Source organism: Planococcus citri, chromosome 4 (genome assembly GCF_950023065.1).
Source record: "Planococcus citri chromosome 4, ihPlaCitr1.1, whole genome shotgun sequence".
Lineage (NCBI taxonomy): Eukaryota > Metazoa > Arthropoda > Insecta > Hemiptera > Pseudococcidae > Planococcus > Planococcus citri.
This window is the reverse complement of record NC_088680.1, coordinates 29920493-29940268: the sequence shown is the minus strand read 5'-3', so window position 1 is coordinate 29940268 and position 19776 is coordinate 29920493. Positions and strand designations below refer to the sequence as shown.

The 19776-nt window shown below is 34.9% G+C and overlaps 1 protein-coding gene across 1 annotated transcript in view; it reads right to left on the bottom strand.

The window, feature by feature from the left end:
* LOC135844931 (neuropeptide Y receptor type 1-like) overlaps positions 1 to 19776 on the bottom strand; it is a 138399-nt gene that overhangs the window by 95609 nt on the left and 23014 nt on the right. The window lies entirely within an intron of this gene.

Sequence of the window (19776 nt, the reverse complement as noted above, 5' to 3'; positions counted from 1 at the left end):
CCTTAATGGAAAAACAACAAGCGTTTTAAAAACACCTCGCAACTAGTTAAATATCATTTAGTTTCAACTTGACAAAGGTGTGTGACGTTTTTGTCAAAAATTTTCGACGACTTGGGGTAAGCATTTCATTGAATGGTGTTTTAAACCTCGCTCGTAGCTACGGTGAAAAGAAATTTCCACTCGAGAGAGTGCTCGAATTTTTATAAAGAGACCCGCCGCCGTATTCGGCGAAGGAAAAAAAAGGCATTGATGGAAGACTGTGGGTTAAGCTTTTTTGATGCGTAATACGTTAAAAATTCGGGAAAATTCAAATTCACGAGTAGTCGGAATCAAAAATGGCTATATAAGAGGAGAAAATATGGTCAAGGGTTGCCAATAGCGCGACGTAGAAGTTACGCATCAATAAGCTATAAGTAAGTAGGTATATGAAAGACGGTATAAAATAAAAAATATCTACTGAGTGTTTAGCTTTGGGTAGGAAATTTCTACAGCATACATTACCATTTGATTCGGGTTCGGTCATCATTAATATCAGTTGAGGAATTGAGTTGTGATAAACATACTTATTATGAGCATAAAAAATTTAAAATTTCAATTATACGAGTAGGTCAAAAAAAACATTTTGTGGAGTGTATTTTCATTGTTTTAGTTACCTTGCAACATTATAAACAATCTCAGACAATTAAAAATTATTGTAAATTTCTTTCCTCCGCTGAATAATTTTGCTAAATTTTGAATTTGGTTTCCTCCTCAATCCCACACACGGATTTAAGAGGTTTGAAAATGAAAATTTCCATCTCTTTTGCAGTTTGATAATATTTCAATGAATTTTAACTTTGGTTTCACTCAACGAGCCTTTTTTAATTTTTTGATTAGGTACTTCATTCTCAAAAATAAATTCAGCCAAAGTCCAGAAAATATCCTAAAAATTGGCATTTTTGTCAATTTAGTTTGGCTTTATCGAACAATGCTTAATGATTGATTATAGATTTTGAATACAATTTTTACGATTTTAGATAGGTACCTATGTTTTAATCATTTTTCAACCCCATTTTCACAATATCCTCCTCTCTTTTTGCCACAGTCTTTCAAAGCTTTAACAATTTCAAAATCGAGTTGTTGAATATGTTTTTCTTTGGCCTAATCCTTCTCCCTTTCCTCTACAGGTACCTGAAGTTGACCTGAAAAAAATGTTGGAAAAAATGTATAATTTTTCTGACAAATTGAAAGTTGTTTGCTGAGAATCCAAAAAATATAATAATTAAATTTTTTGAATTCTCAGCACCTTCAATTGTAGATAAAAACTATGCATAAAATTATCTGACTTGTTTTTTCATAAACTTGGGTACCTGCAGAGGAAAGGAAGAGAGGGCTCAGGCTAAAGAAAATTCAATCAAACAACTTATCATTGTAAGGGAATTTCCTTCAATTATAATTTTTGTCAAAATTGTACATTTTATGATCCCCTCACCCTTCCCCACCCTTTCGACCAATATTGAACATATGATTCACTGCTTTTGAATTTCAAATGGAATCTCAAGAGCTTTTTGATTTTTTTAAAAGTTGAGCTATTTGTGAAAAAGTTCGATTTTATATTTTGAAAACTTCAATAAAAAAGAAGAAGGGTAAGAGATCTTCAATGAAAAAAATGTGGAAAAAATTACCAGTGGCAATGGCACTTCTAATTTCGAAGGTAGCCTACGTAAAATATGCAGTAAAACCATCTGAAAACTTATAATTTTCTTTTCAACTGACGTCTTTTTCCAGAAACTACCCCAAATAAATAATATATTATACAATGGATTAACTTCCCCCTCCATGTATTTTTTATAAAATACGGAGTCTGAGAGCAAAAAAATTTTATAAAAAAAAACTATGAATAGGTACCTAAATTCTTCAAATGCATTCCAGCTCCAAATTTACTTATTACCACCATTCACCCTCTCCCCCTCCCCCTCCATTTTCATTGATTTATCCTAACCTGTTTTTATTCGTTTAATAGGTACCTACTGTGAACAAAAAAAATATCAACCAATTTGAGTAAAATAAGCTCAACTTGAATACTTACTTACATTTTTTGAGAAAAATTAATATCTCGAGTTAATACCGTTCGTAGTACTACGAATAGGTATAGCAAGCATCTTTTTAGCTTTTTATGACGCCATCCCACCAGACTATAAAGACTTGTAAAAAAATAATAAAGAGGAACAAAAGTGCCATTTAAAATCGACTTATGGATTCTCGCAGACTGTCGTTAATACTAATAAAATAAAAAGTGTATCATAAAAATCTCGTATTTTTTTCAACGACGAGTCGACGAATGATATCAAATGGAAACATCGTTCCTTATTCATTCGAAACCGGAAAGTCGAAAACTTATTCGAAAAAATGTAAGCTTCGTCAAGTAAATGATCAATGTTTAAACCGTATCTTGAAAAGTACTCTTACCGTTCATATTGCCGAATAAAATCCCATAACACGACGACATTTTCGTCCGGGTCTAGAGTAGGTACGCTTTATATCTATGTTTGGTTATTTTTAACTGTCTCCCATCCCCCTCCTTTCCATCGTTATATTCGTTCTATATTAGGTACCCGAGTAAAATTGTGTGGTACGTCGTATATAACGTAGTTAGTTCTTAATAGGATTGTTGTTCATATCTGGAAAGTAATTCCGTCAAAAATTCCAATTATAAAAGAAGCTTAGGAACTAAATTCTTTTTATTTTCTCGCAAACTTTACTTAAGGTAGGTACCTAGGCTGATTTTTGAAGGTATTTTTAAAGGTATTTTATTATTCATACAGCATGTTTTTCATCTTAATTTAAAAAAACTGGCTATGGTGGCTGACTAGATGGAAAAAATGTAAGTTTAAACTGTGTTGGCTCGATACGTCCTATATATGTACTTCATAGAGTTATGGCATACACAATACGTTCATCGAGCCAATAATTCATTCCACGTTCGCGTATATCTAGGTGCGTTGTACATATAAAACTTGTAAAAATATAATACGATGGTGCGCTTCCGCTGGGGCTGGAAAACCCATACTATTGCATTGATGGAACGTCTCGGGAAAATAAATTCTCATATGGCGAAAGTGAGAAGCGAGTATCCCTTCTATGCTCCTCCTGCTCTCGGGTCTTTTCATATACCTACCAAACAACAATAACTTTATAATGAAGGTGAAATCACGTATCATTTTAATATAAAAAGCCCGCCGCCAAACTGTTGAAAAGAGGATATGAGATCTGTAATTTCCTACGAGCGAATTTCCAAACATCGAATCAAAATCAACCCTGCGTAACGGTTTATTTGACAGCATTCATGGCGTATACTATATATGAAAGGTCGTAGACCTATATACGCGATTTTGTAATTGTTTTCATACCATATCCGTTATACGAGCAGATATTTTCTATATACCTACCTACACATACTATAAAACGTACAAAGTTTACCAACACGGGTTTCAAACTCATTCGTTTTTCGGGCGCGAATTCAATGACATATTTCCAAATTTACCATTTGTTTAAACTTATCAAATTGTAAGTGAAAAGTTAACTTTTTTTTCACCGCCTTTCGAAAATTATGGTATAGGTACGTCGAAAGCTGCTGACAAAATTAACAAATCCATTTGTCATTATTTTTGCTCAACTTTTACGACGTAACCATAGTTTTGTTTCGAGAACTGAATCGCGACTTTTTAGATAGAGTGTTGTTGCGATAATTTAATTTTCAATGGAAATTTTAATTTTTGTTTTTCAATTGTCGTTGAGAGACGTTTAACGACGAGTGTGTAGTTTTAAAGTGGAAATTTACTTTTTAAATGAGTTTTATTGGAATTGAGTGTTGAAATGCGATTGTTTTTCGCTTTTTTCTTCCAAAGTTTGGATAAAAAGTTGCATAAAAGTTGTACCTAAATTTTGAAATGATAATAAGATGAAAAGTCCGACCTAATATCGTATTCACCCTTAAACTTGAAACAATTTTTCAAAAATTTGCAACGCAAATTGAAAAATGTCTGCAGGTGATTTTTAGCTCACGTCCTCTATATTTATCTATTCTTTCTGTTACCTAAGATAAAAAGTCTCATTTTTTTAATTGGGGGGGGGGGGACTGAGCGGATGAATACCGACGAAATATATACCATTGGAAAGAGCTTGCTCGACAGATGTTTTATCATCTAAAACAAGCGCGAAAAGTTTCACCAAAAACTGAAAAAAAATTGATATATTGTCCAAAAGTTGGATCATTGAAGTGGTTGAAAGCAGTGTGGTACCAACGATTTATTTATCTGACAATATTTACTATTGATCAAGACTGAGCTATGCCTATTAGCATCGAACGGGCTGAAGATGAAATTCACATTTGAAAATTCTCTGAAGAAAACATTTGATTTACAACTTTTTCTTTTGACAGAAAGTCATTTTTGAGAGTTTAGCGTGCTTTTAGCAATTCAATCCAATAAATTGTCTAGGTACTTCTTTGTAATAAGAGTAGGTACCTATAACTAATATAAGTAGGTAAGAAATTTCAAAAATTATTCATTATGTGCAAACAAAATTCATCAGTATTTTTTGCAAGTTCTCAAAAGCCAAACAAAATATTGTAAAATCAGGTAAGTATGCTCTTGAAAACTGATCAAGGTCACCGACCTGTCATAGTAGATATGGCCTTTATTGCAGGGAATAATCCTCACGATTATTCCTTGTAATAATCCACGTAACATACCTAGAAAGTAACAAAGTACACCACTAGACCTAGAGAAGGGAGGTAGAATAGGTACCTATGATAGGTAGGGGGTACTAAGTGTAGTGAAGGTTGTTCTCAGTTGGCTCGGTCTAGTATGTTTTTACCTAGGAACGTTTTAACACTGTCAAACATCGAGTTGTATCGGTTAATATTGTTAATTTGTTAATTGTTTGCGAATTCGCGTATAAATGTGTATTATCTTACAAAGAACTAAATCGTTGTTACCGTGATATGCTAATAAATCATGTAGTATTGATCTGTCCAATCGTTTATTTCGTGAGATAACTTATTATTCGTATTTGTGGTAAAGAATTAACTTGTGATGAAAGATAGAGTACAATAAGGTAGTCAGGAGTCTCATAAGAACTGAATACATTACGTAAAGATACCTTATTGGACGAAGATTGGGAATACATCTAAGCTATTAGGTCTTTCTAATTCAACTTTTAATTATATCTTTTCAGACCTACTAGTCCAGAGAATCACGGGTGTCTGTCTGCGTGACCCCTTAAGGTCATTTTGACCCGACTGTCTGGATTTCCAAGGTCGTCAACCCGGCTGTCTGACATCTAAAGGTCATTGACCCGTCCGTATGCTCTTCCCACTGTTATCTAGCTGGTCTCTCAAGGTCATTGACCCACTTGTCTGTTTTCTGACGGTTGTCTGGCTGGTTTCTAAAGGTCAGTGACCCTTATTTCTGTCCTTCCGAGGTTTCATGTCTGTCTGACTGACCTTCACGAGGTCAATGACCCACACATATGTCGTTCCAAGGCCGTCTATCGCGATAGCTGGACTCTTAAGGTCATTGACCCGTCTGCATGGCTTCCCAAGATTTACTGTCAGCCTTTCTGAGGTTTCAAGGTCATACAGACAGACAGACAGACAGACAGACAGACAGACAGACAGACAGACAGACAGATAGATAGACCAACAGACATGCGACCTTGAAAAGTCAGATGGGTGGCTCAATGACCTCAAGAGGTCAGACATGCGGACGATGACCTTGAGAAGCCAAGCGGATGGGTCAGTGACTTTTAGAGGTCAGATAGCCGGGCAGATGACCTTTAAAATTCATACATGAGGGTCAATGACCTTGAGAGGCCACACAGGCAGCATGTACCCACAAGAATGTCTGCGTGTCTGTCTGGCCTCTTAAGGACATTAGCAAGTCTGCCTGTCTTCCCAAGGTCGTCTATTCGGCCTCTTAATGTCACCTGTCTAGCCTCTTGAAGTTGTCTTTTTCTGCCTTCTTAAGGCCATCACATGTCTGTCTGGCTTTTCAAGGTCGTCTGTATCCACCAGTCGAGCCTCTCATCAATTTGGTAATTTTGTTTCAAGTTTTTACAAAGTCAGATTTGATATTTAAAAGCTTACCTTAATATGATGTACATATACACATGCAAAAATTTCAAACATTAGTTATTTCTTTCTAGTTTTAAAAGGTCTAGCATAATGTCTAGAATTGAGCACAATTTTTTTTCAAATTCTCAAAAGTCAGATCAAATATTATAAAATCAGATAAATGCTTTAAACATTGTAAATTGATCTGGAGTCTCCAGTGCGATTTTAGATTCCTACGAAATTTTCTTATTTCTCCAGACGGTGCAGAAATTAAGTTGAACCACTAAAAATCAAGCTGTGTGTCATTCTCAAACAGGTTAACGAGTTTTTCGAAGGAGGAGGGCACCTCAAATGTGTTTTTTTATCCGAAATTTTTTATTAGTAGGTATTTCGAATGTTGCAGAACTTTTTTTATTTGCACTTGGTAGGCCTGAACTCGATCAACTTCACCATTCATTTTTGGAGGAATTTTTGATACGAAGATTTAATGAATACATCCTTGATTCATAAGAGAGGGAGAGGCCGGAGAGGGCCAAATTTTCATAGCCTTGGTTATTGATTTATGTTTAGTTGATCATAAAGCAATAGATTCGCGATTCGCCTCCTTATAATCTATAGAATGTCAATGTTCATAAATAAAATCCAGCTTTCAACTTCGACACCAGCCTATTTTTTATTGCGGATCTTAATTATGCAACCGTCATCGCGTAGGTACTTCTCAACATCATCTTTCGTCCTCTTGGCAGAAAAATTTGTCGTTTTCGAATTACTGGTGACACGAGTCAACGTTATTTTTCAGATTTTAATGACGATCTGCGCGTCGTGTCTCGCGAAAAAAAGCCTTTAATTTCGTCGCCCCGAATTCGTAGCAATCTTTTAGTCGTATTTTTTTTTCTGTATCGTTAGTTTCAACTCTCAACACGACGACCTCGAAAATTAAACGATTTTTCCACTTAATTGACGACGGTTTAGATATATATTTAAACCAAATCGTATGTCCACAGATAGATGGTATTTTTTGTGAAACTTTTCCACTATACCGATATGTCTCATAGTTGAACGATTTTTCTAGGACACCCACGAATCGTATTCTACTCGCCACATTAACTTCTTCGAGTTAAACGAGCAAAGAAATAAAGAAACAAAAGTTTTAATTTAAAATCGCCATTTTGCGGAAATCACTTTCTCGTCCTATAATTAATCAAAGTATTCGCCTTTACAAGTCGGATTTTTCCCTAGTACCCTGTATATGTATATGTAGGTATTAAGACGTAATGCCGCTAGTTTGCTCCACGGTAGCATATATTTGTAGGTAAGGATAGGTGGAATTTCATAAACGTAAAGGTTATCCTGCCGAAAGGATACATGTTGACATGGAAATCCACGATAAAAACCGTTCCATGCATTATTTATGATATTGTTTTGTATTACCAATGAAGACAGATATGGAAACGTGTTTCCAACACATGTGCTGTCCTTAACGTAACTTCGCCATAAACTTTCAAGCGAGCTCGGATTGACACTGACATTAATCATATGTTCCTAAGTCCTCTTCTGAGTACCTCTCTCCTCCCAACCCCTTCTTATCGTACTTCTAGGTAGGTACTCGAACACGATTATCATATAAATCAACTTTCGGCGAATAAGTTTTAGGACTTAATGACCACTCGTACATGATGGATTAATTAAGCCCGCCGTGTAAAAGGCCGAAGAGAAATTGTATAATGGCTAGCCGGAGGATTTGTTGCTGATTTCATGATTTATGCACCTTAATAGAGTTGCACAGTTTTCGTTTAAATGGAATTAGGCTTAGAGATGGTTTGTTGTTATTGTTGTGTTGTTTTAATGGCCTTCCAGTTGACATGAAAGAATATCCGTAAAGGTTGTTTTCGTTGTTCGATTGTTTTCGAATTTTTTCACCAAACAATGAACGCTTTTTAGTAGTGAATTTTTTATTCTAAATCGTGAAATGTCAGTTGCCAGCTACGTGAAAAATTGTCTTAAAAATTTTATCGAAAAATAAAAACAATGGTAAAGCTATTAAAAATGTGTAAGAAACCGAAATGAAGAGTGAAGGTTTATTATAAATATTCTTAGGCGTCATTAAAAATTTTAATTTCCGTTATAGGATTCATTATACGATATCACATTTTCTCTTTCCTTCTCGCCCACATTAAATGTAGTAAGTACCCATGTAAATGTAAATCTTTTTTTGATTTTTCTAATAGGTATTTAAAAAATTTTATATTCGCCTATTTTTTTGATTTTATCTCTGTTATACTTCCCTCCTACAAGTGATTTCAGGCATGGCCAAAACAACTAATTGTAAAAGCTGGAGGCTCTTAAAGTGCTCAAAACGTTTCGAAATCGTTTCCGCCAATCGATTTGGGGTATCAAAAATAGGGCACATACCTTACCAAATTTTAATGTCCCAGGTTAATTTTGTAACATTTTGATTTTTCACTTTTTTCTGACTTTTTGCTAATTTTGAAAAAGGGTCCCAGATAAAATAGGCGAAATCGCCCTGTTCCCAGATTTGGAAGATTATGACGGATCAATACGCTAAAATCAATGATCGTGAGTCCTGTGAACAAAAATACCAAAAAAATTCAAATTGAGGAAAGAGCAATTCAGTTACAATTCTTATATTCTTTTCAATTTAAACACGTTTCCACAATGCTTGGTGAAAAAATCCTTCAAAATGAAAACATTGCAAGTCAAACTTACAAGAAGTTACCAAGAATGGGCAAATCACCCCAAAAATTGTTTAGAAGTCCAACTCATAGCCCCACAAGGGCACTGGTTGTTGTCACTAGAGGTAGTCTCTAGGTAGTAGCTCGAATCCCCAAGAGCAGCCAGTCCCTGAAGACAACACCAGGGGTATTCTGCACATCGACGTTGTGCGGGGTGGTAACTGGTAACATGTTGCTGTTGGATGGACTTGGAATCAATGAACATGGCAACAGCCGAATTCTCCAGTTGGTTGAATGACAGGGAGGAAAGACCAGCCAAAGGCCAAGCCTCTACATAAATTTATGGATTACAAACACGATTGCATAAGAGCTGAAGAACACCAACAACTCACTCGTTCTTCAGAGTGAGAAGGTGAATACCAGCACCTAAAAACTGGCAAATTCGGCCAAGGGAGTAAACCCAAACAGAAAACCATGGCGGAAGGCAATGGAAAACCACCACCATTACATTTCCCTAGAATTATATGACCATCAATTTAGCAATGGCCCTAAGTCTCTGCCAGGCTGATCCTTATTATCCGCCAAGATAGGGTGTGAAGAATATGAGGAGTCAAAACAAGGTAGAACAACTTCAGCGTTGCAACCTGGAATCTAAGAAGATTACAAATAGATGTATTAGGAATAAGCGAGACCTGATGGACAGGAAATGGTAGAAACTGGACAGAAAAAGAACAGAAAGTTGGTTTTTAGCTCATAAAATATGAGAAAATAGTAGGTATTTCCATGCTAGAGGTACAGAGGAAAATCCGAGGAAGAACAATGAGAGGGAGGAAACAATTGAAGCTGTTAATAACAAACTCGCTGGTCAACTCTCTCTGTAAGACCCTGAAAGAAACTATCAGATACAGTACACTAGAAACTGGCTGATATAGATGGACATACACGCTATCTCCTGTAAAGGAGTACGACTACGATGACCAACTCAAAATCAGTAACTGGCTAATATAGATGGAAACACACACTATCTCCTCTAAAGGAGTGCGACTACGATGACTAACTCAAAATCAGTAACTGCCAAAAAAAACATTTTTCAATTTCAATTTTCAAAAATTTTAACAAAATCTTTTTCAAATCCAAAAAATACATACCTTACTTACTTACCATACACACATGTTCAACAAATCTTACCAAAATTCAAAAACTTTGAAAAAAATCCCAAAATTGTATTCCTACCTGTACCTTAATGGTACATACTTGGAAATGAGAAGAGCTGATGGGTCGTTGAGTCCTAACATAAATATATTTCGTCGTCGCCGTTCCTTATCCTTTACAAGGCATTGGAAATCGCATTTTTGTGGTACCCTAACAGGGTGAGGCGAATGCCTATGCCACTGTGATTATTCTAGGGAATCGACGTTGTTTTGAGCTTTCACGTAGTAGTTTCCCGTTGCTTTCTACGCTATCTACAAAGTAGCTCATATATCACTAGCTGGTTTTTTACAACCCTGAGTTTCATAATCATCACTACCTATAGTTGCTCAAACCAGTTACAGCTTTTTGATACCAGCAACAGATTGCGTGCATTTCTGTTGCCTCTGCTGTTCTTGTGCTCAGAGCTTAATGTGTAATAGATGTCAAGTGCACTACAATGTATACATTACACGTTAATGCCTGCGTCTCTAATACCAATAAATAACTACCGAAAATAATAACAAACATTTCTGGTAACTAGAATGAGCGGCTGCATATTTCTTACAGAGAGCCGCTACATAACTCCCCCTCCAGCAGAGGATCCGCGATTTTGAAAAACAATGAGACAGAGTGAGTCGATTTTGAATTGGTTATAGTTGATGACTGATTTTGAAATTTGTTGATTCTGAAGAAAAAATTCTGATTCAGGATGATTGAGGTTGTGTCTATGAGAATGTCTGACCAGATTGCGAATTGTGAACTACTGGAGACTGACAGTTGAATTGTTGATATTTGCATTGAGATTGTTGGTTGATTTGTCAGGTGAGGCGAGTGAATTTTGACAAAGCATATGGGGTTACAGAGAGCCGCTACACTACCTATTAAAAAGTCATCAGAAATTGTTTCTAGATTAAGTATGGATTGGTTTAAAATCAGATTATTGTCCCAAAAAACAAGAGGTAAGTGATTTATGTGATTCTAGAAAAATCAGGTCAGTGTCTCATGAAAGTGTATGAAAAAAAGTGATTCCAGAAATAGCCGAATGATAAATCATACAATTTATATTTTTCAATGGAAATTACAAACCATAAAAAAGTTGACTTACCTAATCCAAATTTGGCTTAACAGCAAGAGGAAAAAAATTTTCAACCAAAATTGACCCATCAGGAGGGACAAATTGTTTGAAAATCAATGTTTTGGTAATTTTGACAAAAGTTTTAGGATTTTTTAATAATTTTTTCAAAAAAGAAACTTTTGCACAATTTTGTTGGCAAAAATGAGACTTTTTTGAAAATTATTCTGGCGATTAGTTTTTTTGAACATTTTGGCAAAAAACAGCACTTTTTTGGAAATTTTTACAAAACGTCAAAATTTTTTGATAATTTTGGCAAAAATAGGAATTTTTGAAATTTTAGCCAAAAACAAGGTTTTTGTTCATTTTTACAAAAAATATGAGGACTTTTTGATAACGTCAGAAAAAAATGTATTTTTCGACAATTATGGCCAAAAGCAGTGCTTTTTGGACCTTTTGCAGCAAAAACTTCAATTTCATGGATTAGCAGGAAGAAAGTACTTGTAAAAAGACGCATTTTGGAGAAAACACTTTTTATGCCCAACCCTTCAATCCGGAGATGTGGTGTTTCAAAGTTTTCTTTTATCAATTTTACCCCTACCACTATGATAAATTTTTTTGAAAATAACCGTGTTGAAGGGCCCATGCTTCCCCCACACATTCCCTGTGGTACCAGCATTTTGTCACCACTATTCATGGATATCGAGTTTATCCCGCAAATAACGCGTTTTTTTGGCTATACTGTCCAAGGAGGAGGTGACTTGAGGGGTGGAAATTCCGCTCAAAAATTTTTTTTGGAGATACCCAACAATAATCCATTATAATTTTCCAAATCTGGGATCAGGGCCATTCCGCCTACTTTACTTGGGAATACCCTTTATCAAAAACCAAAAAATGTAGGTACTGAGAACTAAAAATTTTGGCTGGTGATGTATTTTCATACGCTTTTTTGATAGCTTTGTCTCGTTCAAAACATTTTTTGTCAGTTGGGATAACTCCTGAATGAGGAAAATAATCACCAAAGCGAATGATCTTTTCCTTGCAGAAACTTGAATACCAAAATTCTCACTAACGTAAGTTGAAAAATTTAACGTGTATACAAATGAAAAAAAAATGGCAAAAATTGTATTTTAAGAAAGGAAATTAGAATTTGTAAATACTCTCTACTCATTTCCCAGACCTCAATATATGTACATTGGAATAATCTTGTTTATTTTTTCAACAGACTTCGCGAAATACGAGCCGGAAAATCCGGCTAAAAACGACGCATTTCTCAACAACGTAAAAAAAATAAACAAGATGCGAGTCGCAGGCGATGAAATAAAATGTAAATATGTAAATTTACAATCGACAAAAACAACTACCTAACAGGCAGGCCTTTTCTGGCATTTGACTTTGTTGTCGAGGAGAATGAATTACGAGATAAAGAACATAATTCCCGGCGGGATGTATCACAAGCAGCAATTGGTGTACGATGAGGCCAACTTTAAGACTATTTTTAATTGAAAGTCGACTTTGATAAGTCGATGCGAATTGCGATGATTCGTGAGTTAAGGTACCGCGGTAAGATTACAATTTAATACGATAATTTGACGAGGAAAGCAATAAAGAAAAAAGTGGAATGCAATTTTTTTTACGATGATGATAATTGGCAAACAGAAGGGTAATTTTTTTAAACAAAGCAAACACACAGGTTGGATTATTTTTAATCAATTTCTAAACCTAACAAATCCTCTCGGCTTGGTAAATGTCACAAATGAAAGTTCATGAAAAATTAACCCGCTTTAATTAATCTTCGCTGGCTTATTGCGAGCACACAGGGCGGAGCAACGCAACCTCCGGCTATTCCCTTCTTACAGTATAATGAAACAGGAAAAAAATTCATTTAAAACGAAAACAAAATTAATTACTTTTTTATACGTAACTACGTATATAACGTATCAGGTATTACGTTCATACTTTGGAGACTTTCATACACACACACGTGTTATAGTCGGTATGGTTGCCCGAAAACAAAACAAAAAAAAATACCACCAACACAGGAGGCGATGGTCATTTGAAACCCGTGTAACGTCGCCGTAAATCCTTACCTATGCGAAATGGACACATAATACCCAACCATTACTAGCAATCGTCTCGTATACAACCCACAATCATACACCATACACCAATCCTATTAAAAATAATCGTCTCATGGAGCGAAAAAAAACTCATTCGAGGCAGGAAAGGGAATAAAGACTGGGAACCCATTCCGATCATCGTCATCCATAATACGAAATTTTTTCTCTCAAATCGAACATCACCCAGCTGAAAATACGTCCGGGTCAACGATCTCATCTGGAGCAATACGAAATCTCGCGAGAATAGTTGTGTTCGCACCGCAAAACCGAATAAGTAGGTATTTGAATAAAGAAGAAAATTTTTCCATACTATTCGTCCTTATGGTATTGTCGGAGTAAATTGGACTTGTAGGGAAAAACTCGACCGACAAAGAATGCATAAAGTTTACGTTAGGAAGCGCAGATAAAGCTTCAAGTACCACTTTACCGGGCTTCGTTATCGTTTGCCAAGTCTTAAGTGTTTACACAAGGGACCTAGCCAAGCCTGCGGCGATGGTCGCCAGTTACAGTTATAGCGACACGTAATGGTACGCTCAATATAATCGGACCAAAGCAAAACGACCAATTCTAGAAGCCAGTCTCGTCGCAATATAGCAGGAAAAAAAAGTTCTCCTCTTGGAATCCAACTAGCAACTCTCAAACGACCATATCGCGTATTCTAAGACAGTGAAATTTTCGCCTTTTGTAAACACCACCACTACCTACGTACCCAGCAGTAGGCAACTCATTTTACACGCGTATCACGATACTGGTCTGCGAACGTCTCCCTTCATTCATTGTCAAACTTCATGTACTGTATATATTTGTCAACTCGAGTCAACTCTGCAGTTCCAAATATAAACACGTATAAGTATAGATCTCCTACACGCGAATATGGAGAATTTTTTAACATTCGACAGTGTTATAAAACGCCATTTCGCCTTTATAACTACACGTATAGGTATAGATTATTTCACACGGTGCTCGAATCGTTGCCTATATTATTGTCCATTAAGGCGTACAGTGATCTCTTGGAAGGCACGTGTACCAACCTATGTAACTTATTCCACTCTTTCGGCGTGTCGTTCATTTAGAAATAACGCTACATAGTCAAATGAAATTATTCCAAGAAAGAGGCATCTACTTTAAATGTGCCTCAATAAAAGCACCTTTTTCTTTTGTTCAACCCAAAAATATGTGCCTAGAATCTTGCATCGATAAGAAGTGAACAAGTTTCTTAGGTGATTCGAGAAGAATTACGAAGAGCTTTTCAAAGTTTTCCTATTCGTCCACGCATATACTTACTTTGCAAACCTTAATCTTGTTCTTTTTTGAAATTGTTTGGGAAATTTGATGAATAGATCTCACATGGGAACCTTTACAATTCGTAAACTCCAATCGAGCCAAAATTTAGCTTACTGAAGGAGCATATTAGTCACTTTCAATTTCAATTATCGATTACAAAAAATCCTTTATTCACGAGGAAACCACTGGAGATGTCCATCTTCGATTTGAATAGGATCGCGATTTAATGAAAAAAGCATGATTTGAAACCTTTATAACCAAAATTCTGACCATCTTGAATAATTTTTCGATTTTTGGCGATTTTTTCAAAAACTTAAAAGTGATTATTTTCGGCAATTTATGCTTTTGAAAAAATATGTGTACAGTACCTACTATTCTGAAGCCTCTAGCGCCATTTTCGATCGCTCAAAATTTCCCTTGCTTTGCTCGAGCCTGTGCTTTTCTATTACCTATTTCAAAATTGAAGTTTTTAATCATCTAATATTCAAGTTCCAAAATTGTGAAGTGAAAAAAAATAAACTCATCATTTCAAAAAAAAACATTATTTTTTAGCTCTCACAATATGAATTTTTGAAAGCTTTTGTCCTCGCTTCGTTTGGGCTCCTGTGTTTTTTTTCAAATTGAATTTATTTTTAAAAATATATCATTCAAATTTTTTTAAATGTTTAAGCCAAAAAACGCACTTTTCACTTGAAAAAACATTTTTTCTTTGCTTCTCGAAACAAGCTTTCGGCCCCTGCTTCCCTCTGGTCTGTTTGATTTTCATTTTTAAGATAAAATTTTTTAAAAACTTGTCATTCAAATTCTAAAATTTTGGATCAAAAGAAATAAACAAATTCTCAAAGCATTATTTTGTATCTCACAAAACCCGAATATTTTAAATGTTTTGCCCTCGCTTCGTTTGAGCCAATTCGTATCTTTAACCTAAAAAATTTCTGTTTGAAGCATCCATAAATTCAAAAATGAAAATAAAAATTTTTATGAACTTAATCAACTGGCAACAATGTCATTTCTCCTTTTATTTTTCCTTAGAAACTCGTCATTTTATTCGGCAAAATCGTAATTTTTTCTCATACCCGTCGGAAAATTTTCAGTCACCACCCCCTCCCCCTCCCCAAAAAACTGCAGTTTTCTCTTGTCTTATTTTCGCGAAATTGAATACTTGCATAATGAAAAAAATCAGGAGGAGAACGATTCCGGGGGGGGGGGGGTTAAACATTGAGAGTTTCATTCAGTGCATCCGTCAGGAGCCTCCAATCAATCCAGTCCGAGCCTGTAACTGAAGCTCTATAATGATCAATTTCGACACGAGAGGTAAGCGGGTTCTGCGCCAGGAATGAATACATTTCGCCCAAAATTACCTCACAAAGGAACAACAACTACATAGTCCGAGATGGTGAATTTTGCTTCGGGAGAGTTAATATATTAGTTTCAGAACTGATTTTCATCATTATTTTTTTTTTTTTACTGAATTAAATAGGTACAAAGCACGAATCCTCGAAAACGGTCAGTTTTGTAAGTAGGTACTTTCTAAAATTCACTAAAAATCGAAAAATCTATTTCGGCCGCTGAAATGTTTATTTTAAGGGTTTCAAAAGATTCAGAACATCTTTTTTTCAAAAATTGAGAATCGTTATATGTACCTAATGAGTAATGACAAAGGAATCTCTCAATTTAAGCAGTTCAAAAAAATTAAAAACCAAAGACTCTATTCCGAAAAAGTTCAAAAATTGCATAAATTGATGAATAAATTATTAAACATCAACTACTTATGTATTTCATCATTTTAAAGACCTTATTTCGGGTAATTTTTGAGTTACAACCACGTTTAGAAGTTCAATTTTAGCATGTAAAAAAACTATAGAATTTTATGAAAAATTAATTTTTCAAAAACCATTTGAAAAGTCGAAAATTTGGGCCCAAAAATATTTTTTTTTCACACTCATGTCGAAATTATCACCTCAAAATGCGTTGGTAATTAGAATATGTTCTATAAAAAATATTTTTAAACTGTAGCTGCTCAGCCAAGTGTTTTGAGATTTTAGATTTTTGTTGAAAAAATTTGGGCTCAAAAATACATTTATTCTCTGTTATTCGTATATGTCGAAAAATTCCCTTAAAACGCGTTGATAGATGCTAATAAAGAATCAAGACAGCTGAAATTTTCTTAGGAAAGGACTTTCAAAAACGACCCTTAATTGTAGCTAAATTTTGAAAATTGGGAAAAAATATTCCAAGTTTACTTTGAGTAGGAGATTACCAAAAAAAAAAAGCTTTTCTCAGCTGTACAGGATTCTGAGCTAGGGGTTCTCATAATATGTAGGAATCATTTTTGGATAAAAAAGTAATATTTCGTAACTTTTGGGTAGGATGAGCCACGTTTGAGTATTGAGCATGCAGTATTTTGGTCTCCATAAAAAAAGTAGATTTGTGAGCTACGTATTTATTGCAGCTAATCCAAATTTTTACAAATAGATTTTTTCATGATGTTTGTGAATAAGATCTGATTTTTCCAAAATTTTGGATCTACTCTTTGATTAGAATTTAGCATTAATCTGAGATTCGAATTTCGAATTGAGTAGGTATAGTTTTTGAGAGAATCTTGCCTTCTAATATCCAAGTTTTAAAAAGTACCTGTGAATTATAAAAGAGCTCTGCGAAAAGATATTTCACAAAAATTATATTATGGAGAAAATTTTACAAACTTACGAATAGATCTATATCAATAATATTTTTAGACTTCTATGGATAATTTAGGGCTACCTACTAATAAATGGAGCTGCAATTACATAATGTCAGTCTTTAAACATAGATTCGATTATGCAAAATATCTAAATAGGTAAGTATGTAAGTAGGTACTTGAATGCATATTTGATATTATACTACATTAGAGAATTTAAAAGGAGGGCAAATCAAAGCCAAGTACATATGTACCTAACTGATCAATTAGAAAGACACGAAATAATCATGTATCTACGAAAAAAATCTGCATCGAATTAAGCACTCCCTGAAAAAATCTTGCAAACAGGACTCTCCAAAAAAAACACCATCCAAAAATAACAACACACGCTCATCATTTATGCGATGTTCGTTTTTTTCAAATATTTTACGTCACAGTTTTTGATTAAAGCGAGCATTTTTTATCCGTTTTTCGTTGGTTACATGGAAATCAATACGAAAGGAAATTACACTTTCAAGGTTTCGGACACGTAATACTTAACGATGCTTTTATTCAAGTTCGAAGTGGAAAGAATAGCCTTTACAATATCGGCTTGTTGAATGCGGATACATTCACGTGCATGTAGCTTTTGCTCCATGTACCTCCTCAGGCGCAACCTATATGAGTATAAATATTCAACAAGTAGCGGAGGTAGGTGTACTTTATTTAATGATACGGGGTCGTCGCACGGTATGTGGTCTATTTTGTACGTACTCCTTTCAAAAGGTGGCTGAATAGAGTAATATTATACGCAAAAATTAATGATAATGAATACGTCTTTGATTGAGCTGTTTCTTCCACGTTCGTCAACAAAATTGAACTTTAATTGTACGTTGACTTTTTCAAGTCGATTCTTTTGCAATTTTGTACAATGGGTATCCAAAAGTGAAAATACACGTTTCATTCTGAGAGTAAATTATACATCTTAAATTATTCTAGTAGATAGTACATTACCATACCTACAACATATACCTATGTCTACCTATTGAAAATGGGCAACCTACGAGTACATATTTATGATGGTTCAAAAATTTCTTGGATGACGATGAACAATTTTCTTGTTATTTTAATAGGCAATTCAATGAGCAAAATACAGGAGTGTATGTGCATGGAGGTAAAAGCAGAGCTAGAGGTGGAGAACAAAACGACTGTACTGTTCTGTTTCGTTCATGAACAAATCACTTGCAGAATAAATCAATAGTTCTGTTATTTGTAACTTTTCAAAATGCAGCGTTAAGACAAGTTTGCATTGTAAGCTACTAAATTTTTAAGGTTTTCATGTAGATACACACATTATGTACAACTCGCATTCGGGTATCCGAACAGAATAAAAAAGCAGAAGAAGAAATATTCGGGGGGGGGAGGGTAAAATTTTGAGGGCTTCATTCGGTGCATCCACCGGGGCCGGGGTCTCCAACCAATTCAGTCCGCGTCTGTGACCAAAGCTCAATGATGATAAATATCGATAAGAGATGCAAGCGGGTTCTGCGCCAGGAATGAATAAATTTCGTCCAAAATTACCTCCCAAAGAAACAAGTGGTCCGAGATGACAATTAATGAAGTAAGATGCATTATTTTACGAATAAAATAAAATTAAAAATAAGTAGGTACCTAACGTAAGTAAGTTGTCTTTTATCTTTAATCAGTAAATTTGAAGATACATTTTAAAATCGATTCTTAAACTGAGACAAATCAAATTGATGATTCTTCAATTCTTCGTAGGTAAGTATGTCAGACTTTTAATCTTCAAAATTTATACATAGGCAGTATATATAGTAAATACTTACTTACGTAAGTATACCTAATTTTAAGATTAATATTTTATCTTAATTTTAAAAAAACTTGGAAGAAATTCAGTAGGTATGTACTCTTACAACATGGGCGACTTGAAATAAAAAAGGTCACACCACATGAGTAGGCTTAAAGTGATAAATTGGTTTCCTTTTGTTTTGTGGTAATAACTCGTTTATTTATTTTTTAGAGGGACTCTGGAGGGCCCCCGCGTACAAAATCTGAACTATGGCAAAAGTGAAGTAGCAAAATACGCTAAATGTTATGTTAAGTAAGTATTCTAGCATGTTTCGCCCGAAGATGTAAGAATATTCAGAAAATACGCTGTTTTCTATAGACTCCATATAAATAAAATCCCGGTAAAACCAAAGGGTTGGCCAGAAATTGAGGAGCTTGGACTCAAAACTCACTTTTGACACCAAAAATCGATATGCGTTTTTTTGCGGATTCGAATACATCTTCAGTTTCCCTATCACCCTACAGAATCAATTTTTCCGAATCCGGCCCTAGGTCTTCACAATGTCGTGTTAAAAAATGCCCTTGGAATCAAAACTAACTTTTGACAGTGGCAAAAGTGAGTTTTGACTCCAAGCTATAAAAAAACTTGTATTTTCAAGGTCGCATGGTTAGTGATAACAGTCTACAAAGCCAAAAAAATTCAATTGCAACCTCTGGAAGCATTTTCTGATATCTAGCGAAAATAGCGAAAATGGTCGTTTTGAATTTGGAAGTTATGCAACCGAGGAGGTAAAAAATTGGAAATATTGAGCGCTCAAAACTTTTCAAGCTCTCTGAAGGCGGAACAAAACACT